The sequence below is a fragment of the Tupaia chinensis genome, unplaced genomic scaffold (assembly GCF_000334495.1).
Source record: "Tupaia chinensis unplaced genomic scaffold, TupChi_1.0 Scaffold000081_1, whole genome shotgun sequence".
Taxonomy (NCBI): Eukaryota; Metazoa; Chordata; class Mammalia; order Scandentia; family Tupaiidae; genus Tupaia; species Tupaia belangeri.
Window position 1 is genome coordinate 453,132 of NW_006159542.1, and position 8,248 is coordinate 461,379.

Sequence of the window (8,248 nt, forward strand, 5' to 3'; positions counted from 1 at the left end):
GAGGCTGCACCTCCAGCCGTCGCCACCGCCGCCGGGACTGCAGCACGCCCTCCTCCCTCGGGGCTGCGCCGGGTAATTGCAAGCCGGGTCTGTGCTGCCCCCTGCCGGCCTGAGAGCCCCCTGCTGCTGTAGGTGTGCTCACGTGTGTACACGTAGGTGAGCACACACGTGTTTCCGGCGCCCCGAGCCCTGGAGACCCTGGAGAGTCCTCTCTCGCGCCCAGTTAGGAAAACAGGGCTGCATGCCCTCCGGGAAGTCGTGCCCCGGAGGCCAAACAGAGAAAAAATTGTTTCCCCTTCTGGAAAAATAGCACTCCATTACCCCTTCTGGAGAACGGGAAAGGTGGACTTGATTACCACTGCAACAGGATCTGTCGGTTTAAGATCCCACACCTGGATGGGCTCTTCCAGCCGTTACAGTCCTCTGGACTGACTCTGGATAAGGAACCTGAGGCCTGGCGAGGAGGGAAAGTACTTTTCCAACATACTGCGCAGGAAAGCGCATTTCCTCAAGGAAGTCATGTCCAGAATTGAGGCAAAAGCCTGCGTAAGTCTCTATCACTGAGAAGGCTGGTTCATACCGGTTGAATGACTGAAAAGCAAGCAGCGTAGAACTGGGGCCCCGAGAATGACTAGCATAGAACTATTGAGATTATCGGCGACAGATGAGATACATTCTAAGCCAGGCTCAGCGCTTCAGGTGAGAGTCATCCAGAGCTGCTGCATGAGGAATGGAGATGAGGGTGAAAGAAGGTCGGGCCTCTGGGGAGGAATAACACTACTGTGTAACATGCACTTAATCTGGTGCCAGACACTGTGCTAAATCCTTCCCATTCATCGTCTCACTTAATCCTCACAACAGCCTGCTGTGGTAGATATTCTTATCCCCATGGTACAGAGGAGGAAACCGAAGTTTAGAGAGCTTAAGAGTTGCTCCAGGTCCCATGGTTAATACTTACTCATTTACCAAAGCTGTTGCTCATACCACCACCTCTGCTACCAGGCTGAGGCTGGCAAGACTGGCATTAGCAAGTGAAAGCTCCTGAGAGGCCTGGAGGAGGCAGTGGGCATGCCCAGGAGGTCAGAGAAAGAGGGAGGAATGAATTTAGGAGACATTCCTAAATAGACGTTTATTGAGGATCAGACATTGTTTAGCTGATATCATAGATGATGTTTTTATTATTCCTCATGCCAACCCTTCCAGGGAGTTGTTATCCGCGTTCACTTAGGCAGGGTTTGGGTCTTAGAAGAGCAATACCCTTGCCAATACCAGGTTTCAGAGCTCTTTGGTACCTCACCTGTTGGCTAGTATTCCCTTTATGGCTTGGCGAGGGGCTCCCATGTGGCCATGCACTCCGAGGGGGCATCTGCAGCCAGCCTTCGGATTCCCACTGTGCTCCCCGCCCTCCAGGCTGGATTTAATAGAATGCCATTTGGAAGCTGATGTTCAAAGGTAGCTCAGCTTTGCTACTGGTTTTTCTAAGTAGCCCGTCTCCTGTGATAGCTCTCCCAGGAGAGCTCTGGTAGACGGAGTAACGGCCACCTAAAGATGTCTACATTCCAGTCCTGAGAGCCTGTGAGTATGTCATTGCAAGTTGTAAAAGGGACTTTGCAGGTCCCACAAAGCTTTATACATTTAAATTGTACTTGGATGACTTTTCAGACACCAGGGAATTGGTCCAGCTGTGGTAGCACACTGCTAACATGCTATGTTCCACAGGCTGGGACTCCATGGGAGGCCAGCCTTTGTCCAACCTCAAGTCCAGGCACAGTGGTGCACACCTGTAATTCAGTGATTTGGGAGGTTGAGGCAGGAGGATTACTGTGCAAGAAGACCCTCTCTAAAAAAGAAAGAAATGTGGAGGCTGGCAAGGGGCATGGTGGTTAAGGTGCTGGACTCCCACATGGCTGACCGTGGTTCAATCCCTGGACCTGGTGGCTTACTTTTTTATGTTCCTCCTCTCTGTCTGTCTCTGGTCAGATTTTAAAAATAATAATAGGGGCCACAGGTGGTGTGGTGATTAAGGATGCTGGACTCCCACATGGCCAACTATGGTTTGAGTCCTGGACCTGGCAGCTTGCTTTCTCACTTTCCCTTTCTGTCTCTCTCACTCTGTCCTTCTCTGGTCAAATTTAAATAAAGAAAGAAAGAAAATAAAGAAAGTTAAATGAAATAATTCTTTTTTTGTTTGTTTATAATAGACATTTATTTAAAGTAATACACCTGCCGACCAAATTATTTTTAAATTAAACTTTTCAGGTTCCACCCCCACTTCATAAAAATACTTAAAGAACAACCACATCCACAATTGCAATCTAGTTACTTCTTTGCCCACTCTTCTCTCTCTTTTCTTTCCCGAATAACCTCTTTTAGATATGGTTCAAGGTAGAAACGATCCTTCTCGTATTTTGTCCACTGCTCTTTAGGCAAGATCTGCTGCCTCATGGTCAGGTCCAGGGCTCTCTTCATGCGAAACACCCTGTCATTATAAAGGTTCTCAGGAAGTCTTCTTATGGCTTCCTTCAAATCTTCATTCTCGTATATCGTATCATCTCACATGAACCCCCGTTTATTGAATTCTGCAGCACTGAAATACTATTTTCGAATACCATCCAGCCACCGACCTGATGCTGAAATGGCCGGCCTCTCGCCATTTTGACCAGAGAGCCAAAATAATTCTCTTTTTTTTTTTTTTTTTTTTTAAAGGCATATGGACGTGAGTACTATAGGAGATGACTAGGTCAGATCAGGAGAGCAGAGCCCTCATGAATGGAATTAGTGACCTTACAAAAGAGAGCCCAGGGACTCCTGTGCCCCCTCCACTGTGTAAGAGCAGAGTAAGAAGGTGCCATTTATGAACCCGGAAACAGGTCCTCACCAGACCCTTCGGTCTTGGACTTTCCACCCTCTAGGACTGTGAGAAATAAATCCCTGTCACTTATAAGCCATCTAGTTAATGGCGCTTTATTATAATAGCTCAAATGGACTCAAGTGCCCAAGATTTCTCCTGCTCCTGTCTAGAGACAGCCTGGGCTGAAGTTCTCAGGGAATAGTCTGTACTGCCCTCTAGGTGCTTCCCCTGGTTGTCAGCTATAGCTTGACTTTCTTGAGTTCATAGACATCATTTGGAATTGATTTCTAGGATCTCCTTCTTACCTCGTCCTTGTTAAAGCTGAGAACTGGGGCCAGTAGTTGGCGTGGTGGAGAGCACTGGCTTCCCATATGGCCGACCATGGTTCGAGTCCCAGACCTGGCGGCTTGCTTTCTTTCTCACTTTCTCTCTCTCACTCTCTTGCTCTGTCCCTCTCTGATCAAATTTAAATAAATAAATAAATAAAGTTAAATACAATAATTCTTAAAAAAAAAAAAAAAACTCAGTGCCACTTCTGTGCCCACCTCCTCAGGTGCTCCAGAACTCTCTGCTGTCCTTCCCCTCATATTCAGGAGTTCGGTGTCATTCATAAACCCAGGAGAGCCCCTGAGGTGTTGCTGCCCTCCAGAGTTGTTTTACACATTAATTAAACAGCCCTAAGCACCGTCTCTAAGGAACTCTTCTTCAGAAATGTGTCCTTTTTTCCTACCCTTTTTTTTTTTCCTGGCTTATTTCCTAGACTCAACAAAATCGTGCCCTCCTTCTAAGAGACTCCATTTTTTTCCTGATAGGACAAGATTACACTTTAATGTGTGTTCCTATATACTCTTTAGCAAATTTCTCCTTTCCATCCATATTTATTGAAAACGTACTACGTGCCACAAAGCCTTCTCTACTGTTCCTAGTGTCTAATAAAGGTCAGCTGTACCTTTCAGCTATGGATTAAAGACCAGATAGTAGGCAGCTGTGGTTTCTTGCCAACCTAGCATCTATTTTTCTTCTTTGATTATAGAGGTTGTGTTACCTTGTAGAACCACTTAACCTCCCACTCCAAGATGTAGTGGTTGGGACCAGCGGTTGGTGTAATGGTTATGTCGCTGGACTCCCATGTAGTTGACCATAGTTTGAGTCTTGGACCCAGCAGTTTAAAATTCACACCGGGCGCATGTACATATGTGCCTGAGGAGAGAAGGGATTGTGGTGTGGCCATGCCCCCATCCCTCCTGGGGGGAGGGGAGTTCTCACTTTCTCTCTCCAGCAAGTGTGCCCACCCTATAATAAAAATCTCTCTGAAAAGAAAATGTAGTGGTTTAGGTGAAGCTGACCTTATCCTGTGCCTCAGGTGTAGGCACATGATCAGGCTGGCCAATCGGAGAACTGTATTTCTCAGAAACCTGTTACTGGTCCAAGAATGGAGAAGAGTCATGCCTGGCCAAAGAAGGTCAACCCTGGAACTTTGGCTGAAATTCTTGGGAAGAGACTATTTGTAACCATTGCAACTGGTGAACTAGCAGTGTCTCAGCCTGAAACTGCTTGCTGTGGGATCGCTTTGACATTGTATAGACAGAGCCCAAGGACGATAGCAACACAAAGAGAAACAGAGTCAAGAAACGGTGAGACTCAGACATCTGATGTGAATTTGATTTTGACTACTGGATCCAGCCATGCCTGAAGCTAGTAGACTACCCCCTAGAATTACAAATTTAAGGAGAAAATCAGGAATAGAATGAAGGTTTTCCAGGTCCCAGATCTTTTCTTTTTTTCCTTTTTCTTCTCTTTCTCGGGCAGAGCACAGAACTTAAAATTTCAAAAAATTTTTAAATATTTTATAACAGAGAGAAAGAGACAGAGATAGGCACCCCTAAGAGAGGGCCATGCCATGATCCTCCTGCCTCAGACCCCCAGCGAGCAAGGATCACTGACACAGTGCCGCACCCAGCATGTTCAGGTGGGTCTGAGATCTGCACCGGGGCCTCCCACATGCCTTAGCACCTTGCAGTGGAGCCCCACCGCCTGTAATTCTGCAGCTAGGCCGCAAACACGATTTTGAATAAGCACTCACTTTGTCTTTAAAGGATTGATTTCTGGGCAAATCATTATCAAAGCAATGTTCATCCCTGAATTGCACAGAAATAAATAGTTAATAAGTCACCTATTGAGATCCAGAAGAGGCAATGATGAAAGGACTCTGGTGACAATTGACAACGGAGTTCCCAATTTATATTTTTAGTTGATATTTTCTCTCTGCTCCAGATTGTATTATTTTTATTTTCAATTACTGAAAGGTACATGCATTTGCCAGGGATACAGAAAGGGAGCAGGAGAAATCACTCCCCAGGGAGGCATGATCATCTCATGGTCCCTTCTCCATTTCGCCAACCTTTTAGGATTTGGGCATGCACATAAACACACTCAGCAGATTTTTTAAAATTACTTATTCTTCCATGTTACTAGAGAAAGATGAGAGAGAGATTGGGAGAGTGAGAAAGCAAGCTGCCAGGTCTAGGACTCAAACTGCAGTTGGCCATGTGGAATTCCAGCACCTCAACCACCACACCACCTGTCGGCCCCTTCACACTCAGCATATTTTTAAGCCACCAGGGCCAGAACTCCAACCACGGTCAGCTATGTGGGATCTGGCTTCCTCTAACCCCTAGGCCCGGGTATCCTAGCTGAGGACCTAAGTCTCCCTAAAGGCTGGCCATGCTGCTTAGGGGAAACACGTGAGCTCCGATAAGATAACCATAATGTCCACACGGAAGAGGCATACAGAGTGGCCGGGGAACGGCGTATCCCTTATACTGCCTGCCTGCTCTGCTGCCTTCTGCCTCCACAGCCAGTGTTACTCACCCTTGGGCTGCCCGTGGCATAGGACATTCCCGATGAGCTCTCCTGTCCCTTACTCAATCATAGCCCGTTTCTTCCCTTTTGTTCTTCTCTATCTGAGGGATGGAAATCTGTGCTACGAACTCTCTGCACCGACAGAAACATCCTGGATCTGTGCTACGTGACATGGCAGCACTAGCCACCTGTGACTACTGAGAAACTGAAGAGTGGCTATTGTCACTAAGAAACTAAGTATTTCGTTTGACTTGATCTAAATGTAATTTAAATAGTTGCCTGGAGGTCCAGCCATGCAGACACAGGCCGCGATGCTAGAGCCACATGGAAGACTGGGACTTGGATCCCTAGATTACCTGAAACTTGCTGGACACATGCACCCACACTTGTGATCCTGGCTGTCCAGAAGGCTGAGGGGGTGGATTGTGGAATAAGGGTGCCTGTCTCTGTGATAAATGTCTCTCTCATGAATGAAATAAAATGTATTTTGAGAGACCAGCAGCTGGCATTAAGGCTATGTCGCTGGACTCCCATGTAGTCGACTGCAGTTTGAGTCCCAGACCTGGTGGCTTAAACTCACGCTGGGTGCGCGTGCGGGCGTGCCCAAGATCCCAAGAGGAGAATGGAGAAGGGATTGTGGCATGGCCATCCCCTCTGGGGGGTGATTTCTTGTTTTCTGTCTCTAGCTGTCTTTCTGGCGAACGCATGTGCCGTATAGCAAAAACCTATCCAAAAAAAAATGTTTTTGAAAAAAAAAAGAAGTATGTAACTAGTGGCCACCCTATTGGATGCAGCAGACCATGTCTGCCCCCCCACCCATAGCCTATGGCTTCACCCCCCTTGCCCCTGTCCACTTCCACGGGGAGGGGGGGGGGCGGGGGGCTTCCTCCAGTTAGGAACGCCTTTTGCTCGGTCCCAGACTGCTGACATTCACCTTCCCATGTCTGGCTAAGTCACAAGATATAACACCTCTGATCCTCTTTGCCATCAAATCAGAAACCCAGCTTCTGCCAAGTTGGTCATAATGAAGGTAAATTGTTCTTTCGGGGAAAGCCCTTGGCAGCTGGGCTGGTGGTGGTGGTGGAATGCGCTTTTGAAATCCTGCCACAACTCAGAGCTCCCCTTGGAAGCCACATTCCACAGCGGGGGTCCCGTGACTCAGCTGCATTAACATTACACAACCAAGGTACAGGAACCGCCCTATCCTCTCCATCTTCACTGCAGACTTCCAGTACTGGTTCAAGCCAGGGAAAAAGAATTTGAAGAATGAGAGGGTGGTGGGTAGAATGGGATGCATGCCAGTGAAGGGTAATAGGAAAGAGATCTGTGAGGGGCCTCTCAAGGGGGCTGGCTGAGCTGCAGATCCTGACCCTGGTGACCTTGAGGAGGGTATGATGGTGGAAGCAATGAGTGGACTGTGCAGCCTTAAAAGAAAATAGAGGCAAGGAAATGTAGATTTAAAACTTTATTTTTTTTGGGGGGGGGAGGTGTTTGCTATAAGGCACGTGCGCTTGCCAGAAAGACAGAGACAGACAGAGAGACAGAAAGCGAAAAATCACCCCCAAGGGGGGATGGCCACACCACAATCTCTTCTCCATTCTCCTTTCAGGATCTTGAGCACACACGCACATGCACCTGGCATGAGTTTAAGCCACCGGGTCCGGAACTCGAACCGTGGTTGGCTACATGGGTGTCCAGCGACATAGTCATTATGCCAACTGCTGGCCCCCTAAAACTTAGATTTTAAGTTTATTCATTTATCTCTTCCATGGGCAAGAGAGACAGAGAGACACACACTGATGCACAGAGACAGCAGCTGGAAGAGAGTCCCAGTGGCGATCCACTCCCAGCCTCAGCCAGCTCTGGGTCATGGGCATGTGCATGCCTGGTGTACCCAGGAAGCTTTCTAGATGCAAACCTGGAACCTTCCCATGTGGACTGGCCTCGCAGAGCATCTCATTTACTGCTGTACCACAATCCAGCCCCAAGACTACCCTTTTTTTTTTTTTTAGAGGTTTTTGCTATAGGGGGCGTGCACTCGCCAGACAGAGAGAGAGACATAGAGACAGAAAGCGAGAAATCACCCCCCAGGGGGGATGGTCACACCGTAATCCCTTCTCCTCCATTCTCCTCCCAGGATCTTGGGCATGCACGCACACATGTCCGGCATGAGTTCTAAGCCACCAGGTCCAGGACGCGAACCGCGGTCAACTACGTGAGAGTCCAGCGACATAGCCATTACGCTCACTGCTGGTTCCCGAGACTACCCATTTTTAAAGTTTTCTATGGAGCCAGCAGGTGTCATGGTGATTAAGATGCTGGACTCCCACATGGTCCACTGTGGTTCAAGACCTAAACCTGGAAGCTTGCTTTCTCACTCTCTCACTCTCTCTCTCGTCTCTCTCTGGTGAGTGCATGTGCCCTGTAGCAAATTAAATAATAAATAAATAAAATTAAATGATTCTAAAATAAGTTTACCATCAAAGAGAAGTAATGAGGTATCTGGAAGAAAAAAACTACAGGACTTGCACTGAA

The 8,248-nt window shown here is 47.7% G+C and overlaps 1 pseudogene; it reads right to left on the minus strand.

Moving 5' to 3' along the window:
- Positions 1–2,319: 2,319 nt before the first annotated feature.
- Positions 2,320–2,664, minus strand: LOC106734164 (cytochrome b-c1 complex subunit 7 pseudogene; annotated as a pseudogene).
- Between the last annotated feature and the right edge of the window lie 5,584 nt (positions 2,665–8,248).